The sequence below is a fragment of the Anser anser genome (assembly GCF_964211835.1).
Source record: "Anser anser genome assembly, chromosome: 22".
NCBI classification, from domain to species: Eukaryota; Metazoa; Chordata; class Aves; order Anseriformes; family Anatidae; genus Anser; species Anser anser.
The window spans coordinates 8,847,249-8,866,770 of record NC_139743.1 but is presented as its reverse complement, the minus strand read 5'-3'; the positions used below and the strand labels follow the sequence as shown (position 1 = coordinate 8,866,770).

The 19,522-nt window shown below is 56.7% G+C and overlaps 1 protein-coding gene and 1 long non-coding RNA gene across 13 annotated transcripts in view; one reads left to right on the top strand and one right to left on the bottom strand.

The window, feature by feature from the left end:
• The window catches only part of ETS1 (ETS proto-oncogene 1, transcription factor), a 77,456-nt gene that overhangs the window by 25,126 nt on the left and 32,808 nt on the right, over positions 1–19,522 (bottom strand). The window lies entirely within an intron of this gene.
• On the top strand, positions 173–16,259 carry LOC310885321. Its single transcript, XR_014574713.1, has 2 exons — positions 173–13,207; positions 13,468–16,259. It is a non-coding gene; the product is annotated as an uncharacterized lncRNA (long non-coding RNA).

Genomic DNA, 19,522 nt, shown 5'->3' with positions numbered 1-19,522 from the left:
GCAGACTTCTTACACACAGAAGAAAAAAGAATCGCGTGCTTAAAGGGCACAGACGAGCCCTGTCTGGTAAGCTGGGTTACACGGTGCATGTGGTCTCCCTGCGAGCCAACCACAAATGCACTGCTGGAAATTTGACGGTGGTATCAAAGACCAGCACAGACAACAGCTTACCCAGCGTCGTCACCCCAGGTGGCTTCTGAAGTCTGGGAGGTGGCTGAGCAGTGCCAGGCACCAGCAAGGGTAAAGGGTCCCACACCAGAGTGAACAGGACAGCATGGAGACAAACATCCCCGAATTACCGCTCCGCTTCTGGGCATCCTGGCCCATAGGAAAGCAAGAGGAAAAAAGTAATTTTAAAGAATCAACGGGCGATCCTGGAAGAAGTAAGTTCACAGCAGGATGAGGCATGGTGAAGAACCGGCAGAAAACCCATTCAAGGAGGGAGGGAAAACAAAAGAGCTGGAAAATCCCACATTAGCACAGAGTTACATCATGCGAGGCCGTAGCACGGCGGATTCGGAGTGAGTCACCGAGCAGCGCGCAGCCGCCCCCATGGGAGACGCGGGGCCAAGCCAAGAGCCGGGCCTTGGAGTCAGTCCTGATGAGAAGCAAAGGTCTTCCTCTCTTTCTTTCCTTTCTCTAATTTACTTGGAAGGAGGTGGATGTTCGTAGCCAAAGAGTTTCATAAACAAAAGCAACTGTTTTTTTTTTTTTTTAAAAATCTCCTCATTCTGAATAAAAGGTTTGGCTCTTTTTCATATATTTTAAGCATTCCTGAAAGCCATCATTTGCGGAGAAGGAAAGCCTCTTACATTCACCATCTCAAACAACTGGACTTTATCAGTCCCATTGTAAACCTTCCGCCTGAGGCTGGTTTAACTCTGTAGCCTACTGGAAATTTTTCAATGAAAACTGTTCTCAGCGGAAAAATGACAACACGCACAAGCTTTTTTGGCGTTTTCATCAACATCTGGACGCAAACATCAAAACTCATAGTACTCTCTGGTTTGTGGAAACCCTAGCCACTATCGCCCCGCGTCAATCGAAGCTCTGGTTTAGCGACCCCGTACGCCCGCAGAGCAGTGCTGGCTGCGAGCGGCGGCCCCGATGCGGGGAGAATCGGGGTGCAGCCGCCCAGCAGAGGGGTCCTGCTGTGCTCACGGGCAGCCAAACCTGCAGGTATCACCGAAACTCCACACAGCTGGGATTTTTCCCCAAAGGAGGACCTGGGGCTGTGTCAATAAGCGCCCGTGTTCGGGCCCGCAGCCCAGGGCTGACCACGCTGCAGAGCCACCCTAAATCACCACCCGGTCCTATTCCGCTGCTCAGCCCTACAGAGCCGCTTCCCTGCCTCCATCTCCGCACCTTCCACCTACTGGCCCCAAGTAAAAGATTTGCAAAATCAGCTCCCCTGTTTCCAGCTGCCCCTAACCTTACTCATCCCCTCACCCAATGACTCTTTGCTGAGGTAGCGCCAGTGAAATCCCCGACACCGAGCCTCTGGGGGCCCGATTCCTCCAACCAACCCCACCACATAAATCAAGGATCGCCTGCCACGGTGGAAGTATCAGGACCTTCAAAAGCAAATAATACATTCAAAGGCTATTTGGCAAATTGCACTTCATTATTTACTGGATTTGGCTGGAGAGGGCACGGAAAAATGAGCAGGCACCCTCCCTATCTCTGTTCTCCATCTGCTGCTTTGAGATAACACTGGGAGAAAGTGGTTCGGTGCCCCTTTCCCTTCATCCTCATGTTACATTTTAATGCTTTGCTTTCTGTGCTCTGTGGTTACAGGGACCACCCAGGAATCCGCTCCCCTCCGCGGCTGGTTAAACGGCAGTTCGCTGCTCCCAGGCGCTATGGGGAGATGAGTCAGAGTTAGGCTACGAAAACGTTTCTAACCCCATTTTACACTGAATCACCCACGAAGACCTGTGCAAAGATGACCTCCTTAGGCACACCACGAAGGCAAGGGGGGGTGACGAGGCTTTCGGCCGTGCAAAAGTGTTGCTCCTATCTCTGCTGCACAAGAGCACCGACCGCTCACCGCTCCTGCCTTCTCCTGCAGGATCCGCGCGCTGGGGTTTGCACAGAGCCAGCGACTCAATTTTTCGGTAGCAGAGGATAGGGTTTCGGTTTAGTAAGGTGAACGCTGAGCTCTGCACAAACAAAATGTCAAAACATGGAATACTTAAAAGCGATTCCCAGAGAGAGGTCACCGGAGAAGCAAACGCCCTATTTTCAAATTCAAAAAAAAAAGCCGAGTGCCAAAGGAGGTTTTCTGTTTAAACACCAAAACAAACCAAAATGTGCATTTCAAGGCTTCTCCTTCAAAACAAGTTGCATTGGGAAAATTCAGAGTTGAAACATCATCTGCATTTTTTCCTGTTAGACCGCTAGTTGAAATTTCTTCAGAACACAAAACAGCCGAAAAGCCCCAAGCCTGCAAACGCTTGCAGAAGCCTAATTTTAGTCAGCAGTGTCCCACATCTATAGAAGAGCTCACATGTGTAAAATTAAATGGGTTTGTAAAGCTCTGCATACGTGTTTGTGGACAAGTCCTGGCTGCGTGATCGGGGCCGGGGGGGGCGGGGACGGGACAGTTTTTATCTCAGTTCTGCCTCCACTGGTTTTGAGATACTGAATTTACCTCGGTGGCATTTTCTTTGCTGATTCCTGCGTGCGCCAAGGTAACGAAGGGCTTTATTCTGCTCTGCCCAGTGTGACTTTGCTGGGCGCAGGGAGCTGGCAGCAGGATCGAGCCCTGGTGCTGTCCTCCAGCGCCCACGGAGGAGCTGCTCGCCTGCAGCCTGCGGTGCGCAAAGGTCAGAGCCAAGCAGAATTTCAGCAACAAAAGCAAGGCCAGGCTTAGCTCCCCCGGTTTCAGCTTTCACTGTCATCTGAAACCCGTTTCCAAGATTTTAATCAAATCTTACACAAATAAAACGTCCCCTCTCGTGCACCTCCCGCTGCCCACAAAGCACGCACACACGCGTGCATGCGCACGGGCGCGGAGCATTGGCCAGCGCCGAGCCCAGCTGCTGCACCCAAGCCTGGCTGGGAAACGTCGGGTTTCAATCCGAAAAGCAAGCACAGCAGCGGGGGCCAGCTTTGCATCCCGGGCTAGGGTTGCTGCCTCGTTTTTACGACGCCCATTAAAGCCTCATCTACATGGCTCGCGCGTGCAGCGCGCTGCCTCGATGCCACGTCTCCCGCTGCTGCCGTTGTACCGACGGGGAACTGCATTTGATTTTCCTCCTGGGAGACCAGGCAGGGTATTCTGGTTTGAGTTTTAAACACTACCAGGAGTTGCAGGCGCTCTGGAAAATTATGTCACATCATCTCCAGCATGTGTAGAGCAGAGATAAGTAATTTGCCTTACACGGTGGGAAAGCAAGGAGGGACATCTATGCAAGTGGCTACAGCTTTGGAAAGCGAGGAGGGGTCTGGGGGCTCAATTTAAGACCACGGAGGCTTCTCAAAACCAGCTCCCTGCTCTTCCTCCAGCTCCCTGACATCCCTGGGGACCAAACTTCAGAAGGGCAAAAGGATGCTAACAATCCTGCCACGGCCAAGAGCACCGCATCCCTACGTGGCTTTTGAGCTAAAGGCTTCCTACCCCAAACCCAGCGCCCCGCTGTGCTGGCTGTTGGGCAGGCGGTCACGGAGCCTGTGAGAAAACCAGCCGGCAAACGGACAAAGAGGCCAAGATCACCGAGTTCATCTCCCAGCCAAATTCCTATCCTGCTCTCACCAGGCTCCGCGTGTATAAACTATTCCTACACTTCTGATCTTTTTAAAGGGCTACGATTTACAAACTTTAGGGATTTTGACCTTAAAACACAAGCGACTCCGCTGCACGTCAAAACATTAGCATCTGATTGCATAAGCAAAATAAATGGCAGTAAAGGAAAAAAGTGGGAGGATGGGAGCAAAGTCATTTTTCTCCCGAATTTCCACTCGGAGTCAATGCCCCCTTTAAGCTCCCCGCAGCCACTCACTTTGTTTCCCATCAAAAGCCCCAGTGTGGCCTTGTCCAGTCCCCGCGATTTTACACAGTAGCCTGCGTGTAAATGGATGCCCAGCGGGTCAGAGCGGGGGCAGCTGACCCGGCAGCCCCCTCCTGCCCTTGCTCTGATGGATGGACACCCGGGTCAGGAACCCCGCACGCCGCTGTCGCAGGTAAAAGCCCGCTCCCTGCCCTGCCTCCTCTCCTGGGACATGGCAAATCCCACAGCCTGCTGGCATCGCCAGGATTTGGGGGGCACCTTGGAGACCTGAAGGCGGCACGGGGCAAGTGTGTGATGGCGTCGAACCAGGTGAAGTCAAGAAAATCAGCTCTCCAGGACCGTGCATCCAACAGCTGCTGATTTACTCTTGAATTCCTCGTAAGAGCTCAGTCCTTGAGCCCCGGCGTGTCTCCTGAGCAGGCCGAGATGCTCCTGTGAGCACCCAAAGCTCCGGGATGCTCCTACAAGCACCGTTTGGCTCTGCTGGAGGGCAACCAAAGGCCCTGGGGCAGCGAGGAGGCCGTGTCCCCCAGAAGCCTCATTCACAGCATCGTCCGCCTGGGCTAAGGGCTTCTGCCACCCCAGGGTCGTCCCACCTCGAGGTGCCCATGGTCCCGCACAAGTCCCCACTTCTGGACGCCTGTGATGGAGTGAAATGAGTTTCTCAGAGGCCCAGCAAGGAGGGACGAGGATTTGCTCTCTTACCTTCTTCCCGCGTGCCTGCAGTGAGCCTGCGAGGACCCAGCTCCAGCCCTCTCCATCTCCAGCTCACCCCAACCCACCACCCCGGAGCTCCTCTACCAGCCACCAGGAGCAAAACTAGGGCAGAGGTAGTGATGGGGGAGGCTGAAACACGGACAATTCCCAAAGTCTCCCAGCTGGCCGGGTTCAGCAGCTGAGAAACCTTTCTCAGGAAGAGAGGAGGCTGGAGAGAGGGGGGCCGGGAGCTGAGACCCTTCCCACGCCCCCCAATGGAGCAGAGGCAGCTCGGACACAGCAGCACCATCTCCCACCACCTCCCACCACCTCCCACCACCTCCCACCATCTCCCACCACCTCCCACCACCTCCCACCACCTCCCACCTCAGGTTTCCCCCCCCCAGGGCAAGGTTTGCCTTTCCCAGGTACCCGGCTCCGCAGCAGGGCAGGAGCGCCTGGGCGAATAACCCCAGCTGAGCCCCAGTTATTTAGGCAGGATTAGGCAAAAATTTGTCTGCACTTTTGAACTGTTTTCACAAGCGTAGCCTCTCACTCCCACGCAGGAAGCAGGAGCGGAGCCGGCCTGTTCCAATTAGGGCTCCTTGGACCGAAAGGGCAGTGAAACTAAGGGGAAGGAAAGGAAAACCGGGACAGAAAGCTGGAAAAAAAGGGAACAGAGGGAAAACCAGGGAACAAGGAGGGGTTGGGGAGGAAGGACATGCACAGGGAGATGTTGGGGACTGAGGGCAGGGAGGGGAGAGAGACTCGGTACCCCTTTCTGCAGCACCCTGCCAGAGACCGGCCCTCTTTATCTCTCCAAGGCACGGCACAACAGGGACTGACAGTTGCTATTTTAATTTAAAATAAATACATTTTTTTTAAAAAAAGAAAAATAAGTCATTTTTTTTCCCCCTTCAAGCAGTGAAAAATAAATACTCTGAGATGAAAGCCGGGCTTGAGGAGAAAAACAAGAGAGGAAACCGAAAGCCCGCACTGCTTAGCGCTGCAAAAAGCACAACAAAGCCAGCTTTCTTCCGGCATTCAGCAGCTTTCTTATGGAGATGCCGTGTGGCACGGGGGCCAGCTCTCCCACTACATAAAGGGCCTGGAAACTCATCTTTCCTAAACGCAGATGAAAGCATTTCTCCCAAGTTTGCACTTGGAGCATCACAGCGAGCGGGGAATGGGGAAGGTTAAGAGGCGGGTGGGCCTGGCTGTCGGGTTGGGATGCTCTCGCTGTTCAGCCTCAGCCTTTGGGATAAATTGTGTAAATCTCGCACATCTTGGGATAGAAGATGCTCTCGCCCGCAGGGTGATGGCCCCCAGACCAGCTCACCACCAGGGTGTTTCACCTCAAAGACCCTTGTTCTGAACAGGGCTGGCTTTAAAGCAAGGAAAGCGAGGAAAACGGGACACGGAGCAACCTAAAAAGGGTGTCGGGGTTTGTTCTGGCTCTGGTTTTGTGCAGCTGCCAAGGGAGCAGGCAGCAGCACCAGCTGGTGAAAGGATGCTTCACCCGCCATCCGAGTGCAATCACGCTCACCGGCAGACCCTGCTTCGCCCTCCAAGCCTGCCTGCTGCCCTTGTTAATGTTTTTTTTCCATTCCCTCAATCACAGATTTATAATGTGGGTGTTGGACAGAGATCCTGGGAAAGCGGCATCCCCTGCAGTCACAGGGGCTCACTCCTCCCCGGCTTTCATGGGGGAGAAGCACAAGAGAAACCCCTGGATCGAAGCGAAGCAAAACCACAGGGTTTGAGTCAACGCTCGCTGCAATTATGGGAAAGCTTCCCCCGCCTCAGCAGGCAGGACAGGACCTAGGGCTCGTCTTCCCGCGGCAACCGGGAGCCGGGCTTCCCTCGGTGCAGGGCGTCGCTCCATCCTCCCTGTCTCGGCTGCTGGAAGGAGCGCAGATGGCTAAGAGCAAGCACCAAGGAGATGCAGCCACCTCTGGGGTTAGCGAACGCGGCCATGGTTTAACGACACCCGTCAAAACTATGCAAAGCAGTCAGCGAAGGCAGCAGAAAGATTTTTCCACCGAGGTGAAGCAACGGCAGAGGTTAGGCCACGCTACGAGGCAGGCTGGTCGCAGCGGTTTAGCTGCAGCATCGCTGTGAACCCAGCGAGAGCCCCCCGCAAACAAACCCTCATGAAGCAGCTTCGAAACGGCTCCTCCGGCTTTACATCTCAGACCAGCGTGATTAAAAACTCGCGCAAGCCTTTCCCGAACGCGCTGGCTGGCCTGACCGCAGAGCCCGGGTTTCATTCAACCCGTGCAAAGCCCACGCGTGTGCAGGCTGAACCCGCGGGTCAGCACCTTGCAGGTGGCCACGGCGGGAGGCTGCGAAGAGCTGCAGCCAGCAGAGCCAGCAAAAACCCTCTCCGTGTGCCCCAGCCACTCCTGCCCAGGCGTCCGAGCCTCTTCTTTTGGTGGTCAGGCCCTTACCACCCTATACCCTCCTAATTTTCCTTGCAAACACCACATGAGCCAGGGCATCCCTCCAATTATGGGATTAGCATCTTGTTTTCGGGCTGCTTTGCCTTCACGCCCCCCCTTAGGAGAGCTGGGAGGACGCTCCCTGCCTCTCCCGGAGCTAGGGCTCTCCTACGAGACGTGCTTCCCCTGTGCTAATTCACTCTAATCCCCGCTAACCGCTTTGCTAAATAGCTCTAATCCTCATGCACAGGCACACGCACACTAATGGGAGCGTGGGGTGGGCTCGGCAAAGCCTGTAATGGACACCCAGCCCCGGCTGGAAGGAGGTCAAGTGTGAAGAGCGAGCCCAGGTCACGCCTGTGTCAGCCGCCCCGCATCGGCGCCCCGGCTCCGGGAGATGCTCCCCCACAAACCAGCAGCGAAAACCCAGCTTCTCACACCCCACGTCCCTGCAGCAAAGCTCGAATTGCTCAACAGGAATGGGGGGGGGAACAAAAAAACAACTCCCCAAACCGAGTGATTCTGACTGAGCAAACAACCAGATACGCGTTCGCTGCTTGGATCGGTGCCCGAGGTATTCAAACGGCTCACGCCTGGGCCCAGAGGCCTCTTGAAATTCCCTGCCCGCTGCTGGTTCGGCTGGAAGCCCTGCGAGGTTTAATGGCCCTTGAGGTTTGCGCAGCCGCAGGAGCACGGCCTGAGCCCGTCCCAAGGCAAACCCATGCCTGGGCTCCGGCGCTGCGAGGAGGAGACAGCGGTGCAGGTCTGTGCTCAGCGCTTCCCACCGTCCGCCAGAGCCTCCTTTCTTCCCAACCAGGTGAAAAACAGGCCTCGTGCTGTTCTCACCTCGGGCCTCAGGCTGGCAATCCCACCTCGGGCACCTCTGCTGAAGCAACACGACCGGAGGGCTCATCCCTGGCGCCCGAGGCACCCCAGCACCGTGGCGCAGATTTGGTTGGGACCGCACGAGCACGCCCAGGTGCTGTCGGGGCACTGCTGTAATCGCACCCGAGCAGTTCAGATCGCACAGCCCCCTGTCCAAACGAGCCCTGCGTCTCTCCTCCAGACACCAATCTCTCCCGGACCCGCGGGCAGGACGGACGTGCAGTGGGCATTCGGCTCCATCGCCTCCAGCCTCTCGCTCCGCTCTGCCCCGGGGAGGCACCGCGCTGCCGAACCGCACGTGGCAGCCTCCCGAAAAGGGAGAGCAGCGATGTCGCAAGCCGGGGCTGAGGTTAATCAGCAGGACGTTGTGTGAGGAAGATGCTGTCAGGATAGGAAGTGTGAAAAGGGAAGGCTGAGATCTCTTGGCAGGGCTGTCCCCTCGCAGCAGGGATGCGAGCCAAGGGACTTTCGGTCACGTTTCGGCCTTCCACCACCCCACAGACAGATCCCAACCCCCAAGTCTGCTCAGACACACCTGGACGACGTGTGTGCCAACACGCTTTGTTAGCAGCTACACACAACCTCACAGCCCGAGAGGGTTTCGCTGCATATGCGTGGTCACAAGAAATGACTCTGTGCCCAGAATGAAAAATGGAGCAGTCGTTTTTGCTGTCCAGCACCATGACACGACACGCTCCCAGTGCAGACGGACTCCACGGATATCCCTGCTACTGGGAGTCCACTGCCAGACTGGTCCTGAAAGGGATCCCCAATTCTCCTGGCCTCAGAACGGGATTAGACATGAAAGGAGGGGCTTGGCCGAGCGTCTGCTTTTCCTTCCCCTCCGATCCGTCCCAAGGAATTCCCCAACCTTCACTTGATTTTCAGCCCAGGTCCTGCGTAAACGGATCTCTGTGTCTCAGCATCAGCCCTTGCCCCAGGCTGCATCGGTGCCACGTCACGCCCGACACGTGGCTCCCACATGGCATGGCACGGGCTGAAGCGCCCTCGGGCCAAGATGAGGCTCGAGCCCCGGAGTATCTCCCTCCACATCAAAGCTGCTCTCCTCCACTCGCCAGCTCTCCTCCGTACACCGCGGCGTGGCCGAGCTGAAGGGCAGGACCTGCCGCAGACAGCACGGTGCTGGTGTCCGCGCAAGCAAAACACAGGCAGACCTCGAGGGGAAGGTGCCTACAGATACTCCTACGGCATTCCTCGTGCCCAGGACACGTCCCCGTGATGCAGGAAGCACGAAGCCAGCCAGCCAGAAGCGACCGAGCCGCCGGCGAGGAGGGAAGGCTCGGCAGCTCTGGGTCACCTCCCGAGCACGCACGCTGCCCCGGGGCAGCAGGCTACGGGGGCGAAGCTTGCCACATCGCTCTGCAGCTGCAGATTCCTGCCGCCCGGCCCGCCCCACCTCCGCAGCCTCCCCGGCCAACCCTTTGCTCCGGGGCAGCGCCAGGCAGACGCAGAGCCAAGCCTGCGATAAACCACTGCCGATTGCTCAACGGGACAGCGCAAGTTGCAGCGTATCACATCCCCGTGGATTGCACCGGGACCGCCGCTGCCTTACCCGGAGAAAGCCCTTCTTCGGTTATTAGGCCTGGGATAGCATCTTTTCCTCCCCGTGCAGCAGGGTTTTGGCTCAGCCCAGGAAGCACGGGCAGCACCCACGGAGGAGGACGAGGAGCCCGGTCACACCACGACCACCGGGTCCCCATCCCGCTGCGTCACCTCGGCCCTCTCCGCCCGGGGACCTGTCACGGGGCACGAGGACTCCAGGTCTGCCCTCCCGTATCAGGCCGAGCCGTCCGGCTTTGCAGTTACAAAAGGAGAAGAGGAGAGATTACAGTATTTAGCTTGGAAATCAAATAATTGCACAGGCTTTGGCAAACAGATCGGGGTTGGGAGGTCGGAGCGCGGCTGGCAAATCTCAGCACTGTTTGCTCTGACTAAATAATATTGGACCAAGGATAATCAATCACTTTAATCCACAAAATTATTTATAACTCTTTAGAACAAACAGTCAGCTCTGCTGGCTGCTGCCAAGAGATCGCAGGTAGCGTAACAATCCGTATACCTCCAACTCCCCTGCTCTGTACGTGAATTTACTTCTCTGCATCACTGGATTTGCTGCCGATGAAGGCTTGCACTTGCCGGTACCCTGAGCTCTCCACTCTGGAGGTATCCTCCCTCTCTTTCAGTGGCTCACAAATACACACAACAGCCCCCCGCAGCTGAAATCAAAACCGAAGTAGCTTGCGATATTCATTGCACGGCCCACGCATCTCCCCTGCGCTAGCTGCATCCCTCAGAGCAGCAGCATTTAACAGGAGGGGAGAAAGCAACCCAACAGAAGGGGCCGGGGATCCTCAAAGCAAAGGAGCTCTTCTCTTTGCTTTGGTGGCTGGACAAAAAGAACCTCACCTCCTGGGCTCCCCCAGCACCACGAGCACCAGGCCCCCCCAGGGCCGTGACTCCACTACTGCCACCCCACAGCTGCGAGCGGTCCTGAGGCCCAAAGGACACCTCCACGGGCACCACGAGCACCACAGCAGCAGCCAGCTCCACGCCATCCTGTCCCATCCCACGGACAAGAATCGCGTGTGCGGCTCAAACATTTCAAAAACAGCTAAAACATTTCCACGTAGCAGCCGGGAGACGGGCAGGCTCCAACAGACCAGCCCAGCAGCCGAAAAACGGGAAGGGTTTTTCTGGCTGGGCTGAAAGCCGGGCAAGCGAAAGTATTGCTGCGGGAAGGCGCACGGGGACCGGCTGCAGTTGGCCTCGGGGCAGCGAGGGGACAAGGGACAAGGCCACGCCGGGACGCCGCCTGCCAGCCGGGCACTGCTTCGCCTCCCTGTCCCCGCTGCTGGGGCACACGGTGCCTCTGCGGGGCCAAGGGCAGCGCCGGGCCGGCTGGCACACGGCCTGCTCCCATCCCCAGCTGCGCAGAGCTCCCTGAAGTCCGCAGAAAGAGACCGAATTCTCCTCTCCACCCACCTCGGAGAGCTGAAGCATCCCCTGGAGGGGACCCTGCGTTGGTGTCAGCCACAGAGGGGACCAAGGGCGCAGGAAATCACCTTGGTTTAAGGCGGGGAGCACGAATCCGGCCCCACTTTCTTTTCTCCACACTTCAGTATTTCCATGTAAGTTAAGAGGAGACTGAACCAAGCTCAGCTCCTGCAGTGGTGGAGGCCAGAAACAGCCCTGGGATTAACCTGGGCCGCAGAGCTCTCCGGCCCGCGCTGGACAGTCCTCGGGAACACTGGTGCCAGGCAGACCTCATCTCACAACGTCCCAGGAACAGTTCTAGTTCTCCTTCTGGTTTTATCGTTTTGAAGCAGACAAAGGGGATTTTCCCAAGCACATAGGTGGCTGAAGAGCCCCGGAAATAAACCTCCTCCATCCCTCTCCCCAGCCGTGTTTCAGGCACCAGGTAGGCAGGAGCACAGCCCTCCCAAAAACCAGGGCTTTGCCCCGTTCAGGCTGCCCCGTGCAACCTGCAGGCTCTCGAGCAGCCCCACAAAGGAGGGCAGGGGTCTTCCCAAATGACTCCAGGAAGGTTTCCTCTTCCAGCTCCGACTTCTAGGAAACTTCCCACCGGGACAGGGACCAGAGCAGCGACTGGGCCAGACGAGGGAGGTGGGAGTGAGCGGGGGAAGGCAGCCAAAGGCAGGCTGGGCTGCCCCATCGGCTTTAGTCATCCCCGTCCCGGTGCCAAGGGCTGTCCAGGACGGGGATTATTTCACCTACTGGCCTCGGCCTGGACCGCCGGGGGCTGGCAGGGACAAACTGGGGGCTGGAGGTGCTCCGACCTGCCCAGAGGAAGCCCCGAGTTTGGAAACCTCAGCACGGGCTGCGGAGAAGAGGGGGGAGAGGCTGAGATGCTCGCAGCCTCGCATCCACCCCGCGCAGAGCATCCGGAAGCTATTAAGGAATTACAGCCTCGCTGGCCCCGAGCCTTCCCCGGCAGAAGTGCCTGGGAGCAGATGGTGAAAGGGCTGATTGAATTCGGCTGCTCGGGCCAAGAGGCTATTAGGAGGAGACGCAAATGGAGAAGGGGGTGGGGGCGTCATTCGGCTACTCAGGAGCTGGTGTCAGGAACTCCGGGAATCCTCCGAAACAAGCCCCGGGATGCTGCAGCAGGGACCGGGCTGGGTGGCTCGTGGGAGTGAACGTCCCCGCTGCCCTCAGCCCTGCTCAGGGGCTGGGGCAAAACCAGTAAGGGTACGGGGAGCAGGAGCCACGGGCTGGTTCCTGCCTGCAGGCACCTCCAAAGACAGCACGGGACGCCGGCACAGTCCCTGAGGTCGCAGCCTCCCGAGCCTCGAGGCAGGGTGAGGAGGAGGACGAGGCACCCGGAGCTGTCGGCTCGGCAGCCCTGCCCACCCACGGGGCCAGCAAAATGCAGGCTTGCAAAGGTCCTTGCTTACCGACCTGGTCTCATCCCAGCCCGTCCCCAGAGGCAGTGGGAAGGCACTGGGCACGCGAGCAGACCTCCCAAAGCGCCTTTCGGAAGGGGATGGGACTCAAGGGACTCTCGATGGGGAGGAGGTGGGGGGAAATGGCCAGGGTGAGAGAGACGTGTAGTATCAAAAGAAAAAGAAAAAAAAAAGTCTAAGAAGCATAAATATGGTTCATAAGTCGCCCGGAAGGTAAGGCTGGTGCCTGGAAGGCAGCTAGCAAACACTGATGGAAGAACCAAAATCGCCTGGAGGCGAAGGAAGGGTTTTTAAATCCCTGGGAAGTGGGGGAAGTAAAAGGATGAATGACCCAAAAAGCAACACAAAGCCCGGCTCTGGGCTCCCTGCCCTGGCAAGCCAGCTCCACGTTCCCACAGCCCTGTGCCCGGAGGGGGGCAGGCACCGGCTGCAGGGCCCCGCCGTCTCCGAGCCCCCCTCTCCTTTCCGAGGAGCGGCTCCCACCAAGTCCCCCGGGCTGCCCTGGCTCGCCGCCCCGGCTCCCTGAGGTTGGGCAATTGCGAGCCTCGTCAGGGCTCTGACGAAGGCGCGGCCATGGAGCACTCCGTGACCGTAAGGGGATCTTTTCGGAGCAATCTTTTCCGAGACAAGTCATGAGATTGTTTCTTTGCCTGGAATTCGCTCCCGCGGCTCCCATCGGCCCCGGACTGCTGAGTCAAGAGACCGCCGGGCTGTGCCCTCCAGATGAGTAAATAAATTGCCACGGGGAGCGGCGGGGCGGCAGCGGGATGAAAGGAGGGAGGGGACGGCTGCGATGACTCCCCGGCCCCGCGCACGCATTCGGCGGGGACACGGCCGGGCTTGGCCGCGGGCTGCGCGGGGAATTAGTCACCGGGTTAGCGAGCGCAGCTACAGGCGCTGGCGCGCAGCTGTTTAAAGGCACACTATCCCTCCCCTTTGCTTTTCTTCTTTTTCTTCCAATTTCCCTTTCTATTTTTTTTTTTTTAGGCTATCCAGAAGCCTAACTCTGGCTTTCAATGGCCGCTTGGAGCCGGCAGCCCAAGCACACCCAAAGCACGCCTGCAGATGCCAAGGGGCGCGGGCTCGCTGCTGGCGCAGCCCTGGCACCAGCCGCCCCCGCCAGCCCCGTCCCTCCGAGCCCCGTTGATGTAACCCGCTCCTCCGCTGGTTGCGCCGGGTCACTCTATAGGATCCATATGGCAGCGGCTGCTCGGGGTTCAGCCGTTTGAACGCAGGAACATGCAAGAGTCATCCAGCTCGAAGGCAAAACACACGCACGGCCGGGGCCTTTCAAGTCGCGAGCTTTAGAGCCAGCTCCAAATCTGGAGCCGCTTAAAGGGATGGAAAACAGCGCCAGTGACTAAGTACCCTGCTGGGCCACGGCTACCGTGACAGCCCCGAAACCCCACTGCTGACGTTGGAAATCGAAACTTTCCCACCACGGCGGCACGAGGCGCGCGCGGCTTCGCGGCGGCACCGCGCTTCCCAGAACCGGGGACGGGACCGCGACAGCGAGCCCGGATCTCACCGCGTCCCTTCACGGGCAGGGCTCCGAGAAATGCCGCTGCATCTGCCCGACAAGGATGGAGCAGATGAGTTTTTCCCCCGCTCCGGCTCCAAAGCTGGGGTAATCGCATTTACCAACCCCACCGAGCTGTTCGGAGGGACGCGGGGTCGGGTAATGTGCCTTGAGCGGTTTAAAAGAGAAAGCACTTGGCACTGCGCTGGAAAACCGCTTCTAACAATGATGTGTAAAAAAAGCCTGAGCTTCACGTGTTCCACTACAGCTTTTTTTAATTTTTTTCAGTGGAAAAAGCCAGGAGTGCTCAGCTTTTGCAAGTTGTTTCTTATGACGGTTCAGGTTTCGGTAAACAACTTCTCAAAACTAAAAGGTAAAAGAAAAAAAAAAAAAACGCCTTGCTGCTCTACAGCTTCCAGAACATTGACCAAAACAGAGCGGTTTTGCACAAACACATGCAGACACCTATGAAAAAAAAAAAAAAGAAAAAAAAACTTTCATGTGGGTCAAAAAGCCACATTTTGATTACTGTGATAGATGGTGCTAACAGGAAAAGAAAAGAAAGCAACACAAAACAAACCCCAAAGCACTTCCCAGTGTCCGGCTCCAGTTTCTGGGGCAGCTTTCCCTTAGTCAGCACTTTTCATCCAGAGACCTCCCTCCAGAGGCAGCATCCTCACCTCCGGCAGCTCAAATCCCAGCCCGCTGCCGCCAAGAGGACACACAGCCCTCATCCTGCTGCACGGGACTCTTGCTTCCCAGGGGGAACCAGAAAACCTGCACATGGAAACCAGGGGGAGACCGGGGGCACGCAGCAGGCGATGTCCCCATGCCCTTGCTGCAGCGTAATGGTGGCACTGTGCCTCAGTTTCCCCTAAAAATAGGTCTTCGAGCCTTTCTCCTTGCCATCTTTTGGTGTCAGATGACGGAATCGGTTCCCCTGAGGTTTTGGGGCTGAGCACCCCACACATGAACACACGGCAAAGCCCCACTGCCTTGTTCCTCTTGCAGCCATCTGAAGAATGCCCTGGAACCACGTCAAATATTTTAAATGAGATGGGGGGAGAGGGGGCACCGGGAGGGGAGGGAGCAGGGAGCCGCTCGGCTTTTGACTCAGTGTCTGGCTTCTTTCATCAAACCCACATTCCTAATCATGCCATCACCCTCCGGGAAAGTGCGACAACATACATAATCCATGTGGAGCCAATTTAAAATCCCCTCCATGTAAGAAAACGCGTTTCATTCATTAACAAGCTCGGAATGCTTAGCTGGGGCGAGGAGCTGGCCTGCAGCTCCGCAGCCAGCCCAGCACGAGGGAGGCGTTCCTACACCGCTCTGGGGCAGGGCCACATCCCACAGGGGACCAGTCCCCTGCTACAAACCCACCCAGGGTGCAGGACTCGGCGCACCGCAGACACTTGTTGCGGCCTGAATCGTACCGTGTGTGCGTGCACCGAGCGCCTGAGATGGATGGAGGGCTCTGCTTCTCCCGTAAGGCCAGGAGAAGTCAAACACCTGGGGCAGGGGATGGCAGGGGATGGCTGCTCCGTCTCGTTTGGGCTGCGCAGCTGACTTGTTCCTGCAGAGAAGCTGCTGCCCTGCTACATCGAGCATCTCAGGCAAAAGGTGCGGCCTCTCGATCTGTAATTAAGCTGGAGGTGTTTCAGAGGGCATCGTGGAGGCTCCCAACATCCAGTGAGTGCAGTTTGCTAACGCAGCACACAGCGAGCATGGGTCAAAACTGGAGACTCCAACAACCCGCGATGCAGCTCCACGTGCACAGGAGGTCTCCAAAATCCTCTAAAGACCCACAACAGTGGTCTCCCAGAGAGAACCACAGAAACAAGGGGATTTTCCTTTCTAGGAAGGAAAGCTGCTATCTATTCCTTGAGTTTGCAAACGACTGGGCTCTAGGAGGGTACTTTTCAGGCCAGGAACATTGCTCCACAGGACCCAGATGCAGGAGTGCACAGCACAGCACCCCGGTGGCTTCTTGCAGATATACAGCAAAGCTGGCGTGCAGTGCATGGAGCAGGGCGCTGAACGGAGGGTGCCGGGCATCGCCCGTGATTTGAAACGCGCCCCAGAGCTGTGCAAGATCAGCGAGATCGGAGAGGTGATGGGGAAAAATGTACCGTGCAAACATGGCCCTGCACAGGCAGACGTCGTCGCAGTGACTTGATGCCATTCATGTCACCGAGACCAAACCAAACCTCATATAATTGCTGTCTGAGTGGCAAAAAGAAAAAAAAAAAAACAACACCAAAGATGTGCAGTTTCACCTCACAGTTCAGAAAGAGGCGAGCAACGGTGAGCAGCCCTGGGTTTGCTCCCCAGCTAAATAAGCCAGAAGTTACTGAGCCACCCACCACAAGAGAACAGAATAACTCTGAGCACCTCCGAACGCAAGCACCGCGAGTTTTGCTGCCCTCCGAACACTCGCAGCCTTGCAGAAGCTCAGGTTTTGCGTGCAAACTTTTGCAGTCTCTTAATGTTACAGGCTTTCAGACCCAGCAGTTCTCTACGGTCTAGATATGAAGGCTGAGCCCTTTAACCAAATTACTAACTGAAACCACCCTGATTTGTATTTTTTTTTTTCATTTTTATTTTTTCGCCATCTCTCTGGACCAGACATTGAACTACGGATCGCCTCTGGACAGGAGTCACTCCCTTATTCAAGGAGATATTCAGGCAGATAAGGCAGATTTGCACATTTTCACATAATTACCACCAGAGCCTGCAGCAGTCGCGGGCACAAACCCTGCAACCTGGGGCAGTCTGGACGGGCAGCTGAATGGAGCACAACTACGGACTGAGCGCCCGGAGACACAGAGCGGTACCGAAGCCAGCCTGCGAGGCTCCCCTTGGCATCCCAGCCCGCGGGAGAGCTGCTATCTCCGGAGCCATCTCACGATTTTGTCGTCAGGAAGAGCAAAAGTAAATTCCACAGAAACCCGGCACAGCCGCTGCGGCCCAAATGAAGCCTCTTTAGGACTCAAGTGGCCCCCCCGCCCCCCCAAATTCCACCGCACCTGGGAAAAATGTAGAAGCTTGTAGGAGAATCAATAAATATTTATTGTTTAACCAGCAGTATTTTGACTGGGGATGTAAGCATGGCCCGATGCCAGTGAAACCAGAGCCTTCTTGGCCGGCACTGCAAACAAATTTTTTTTTCTGTATCTAGTTGGGAGATTATAAACTACACAACGAGGGAAAAAAAAAAAGAAAAAAAAAAAGAAACAAGGCAGTGAGCAGCTTAGTCACGGAAGAGGAACAAAAGAGCTGCGATGCATAATTATGTCGCGGGTTAAAAAAAAAAAAAAGGGACGCAGGCCCAATTTTGGGCTGCCAGACAGCTGCAGAGTTTGTATCAGCTACAGATTTGTCCCACTGGCTTCTGCAGCGCTGAGGCTTTACGCTGGATCAGAGCATATATCCCTGGCTTCAGCGGAGCGAGGCCGATTTGGACAAGCTGCAAACTGGCCCGTAACTCACGGCCGACAAGTGAATCTGGGGAAGACGGATTTCGGTCGGTCCCCGCCGCTCCTGTCGGGGTCCCCAGCTTCACGGTGCCACGGACGGCCACAGCCCCTGCCCCCAGGGGAACGTGCATCTCCAAGCAAAGCTGATCGTCCCTCCCGGCTTCGCTTCGCTTCAGTCGGTGCCCTGGCACCGCCCTACCGAGCCCGGGTCTTCCCCTGAGCAAAAGGCATAAGCCTGTAGGATGCCAGCAGCTCGGTCCTTTCAGTTCATCCCGGGGACAGCAGGGACGCTTGCTCTCCTCAATCTCTCCTAAATGAGGTTTGCTCACCTTCAGACAGCTCACGGGCCCACGCGAGCACCAGCTGACGGTGCAGAGAGGAAAAGGTTCTCTTTAATTGTCTGGGACAAACCCACGGGGATTTGTTCCTTTCTTCCCCCAAATCCCGACAGAGGTACTACGACTGAAGGCAGGCACTCAGTGTGACAGCCCTGCATGCTTGCAGCCCTACACCAGATTCAGACAAGTCTGCTCTGACCCACACCCACCTCCTCCCTGAGAGGCAGCACCTGAGATGTGTCTGAGTGGCCGAGGCACGCCTGCTCGCACCACAACGGCACAGAAGGACACCAAGCCGCCTTCCGTCCCACCTCCAGCACCAGGCTGTCACCTCCAGGCCTAACCGCAGCAACCCCTTCGGGGTTTGGGGTAGCGGGACGGCAGGCAGCCTGCCCCTCAGCTCCCTTCGGAGAGCTCGCTCCTGCACGGGACTGTGCTATCCCTTCTTTTCATAAGGCTTATCAAAGCATAGCACGCCGTAATTACATGGCGGATTAGAGGCCGCTTCGTGTAACTACACTGTAATTGCACAGTTGTTACATGCTTTGGGGAGGACACGGTGAAAAAGAGGAAGGAATGGGGCTTTGCTCCTCTTCCTTGCAAACATCCCTGCTCCCTGCACCGGAGCTAAGAGCGCCGCAGCCGGGGACGCACTTCAGGCCGCGGATCCCTGCAGGATGAAGGGTGAAGGAAGGGTGCACAGGGCATCGTCAGCTGCCCCCTTTCCAGCTCTTTTCACAGCTTTGTTCCTTAAGTAGTCGCAAGTTGGCACTAAAAAGGCTGGCGAAAGACAGACGCAGACAGTCTCCTCCCTCCTGGGAAACTGTTCCCCCATCCTAGCTGGATACCACAGCGATGGGCGTTTTGTAAGTGCATAGGAAGATAATTGCTCTTTTTCAGCTCAAGTTCTCACCTCCTCCACCGGCAATCAGCATCGAAAATACCACAGGAGCCAGAGGCCCTCAATTTGTTAGAGTCTCCCTCTTGCCGGCTGAGGATTCACGCCCACACCGAACAACCCACAGCCAAAGAGGAGCTCTCACCTTTGCTGTCAACGCAGACGCAAAAACCTTCAGAAAGATGCCGGATAAAATTCTGTGCTGCCCTGAAATCTCTTCACCCTTCAGCGTTTCCTTTCCCCGGGCTTTGCTGGGTTTCCAGGCAAACCCTGGTGCGGTTTGCGTGCACGCAGCCCGTCCCAGGGAGCGCAGGCAAACGCTCCTCCAGCACCAGTACCGCAGAGGAGAGGCCAGAGGATAACTTGAAGCAGAGAGAGAGGCAACTGCTGTTTGTTTTTTTTTTTTTTTGGTGCAGGGTTTCACCCTGCATGCAAGAATGTGGCCGTGCAAGCCACCAGGACCAGGGAACAGGGAAACTGAGTCAGGCAGAAATAGGAACAGTCCCTTGGAGGGGTGGCTGCTGACCCTGTTCTGTGCACGCACGGACTGGGGAGCAGAGGCGCGTGTGGGGACACGGGCTCTCCAGGCCGCCATCCTAAGACGTGTGATGAAGACACATTCGGGCTTGTAGAGCACTTGGCCATCTCCCTGCAGCAAGGCGCAGCGCAGGGGGGCAGACGCTTGACAGAACATTTGCATTAAATACGAACTCCCTCTTTTGTGCACGCTAAAAGTGAAAGCAAAGGCCAAGAAGAAGAGATTGACCTGGCTCCGGGAGGCTGTGTGATGCAGCAGGTCCTCCAC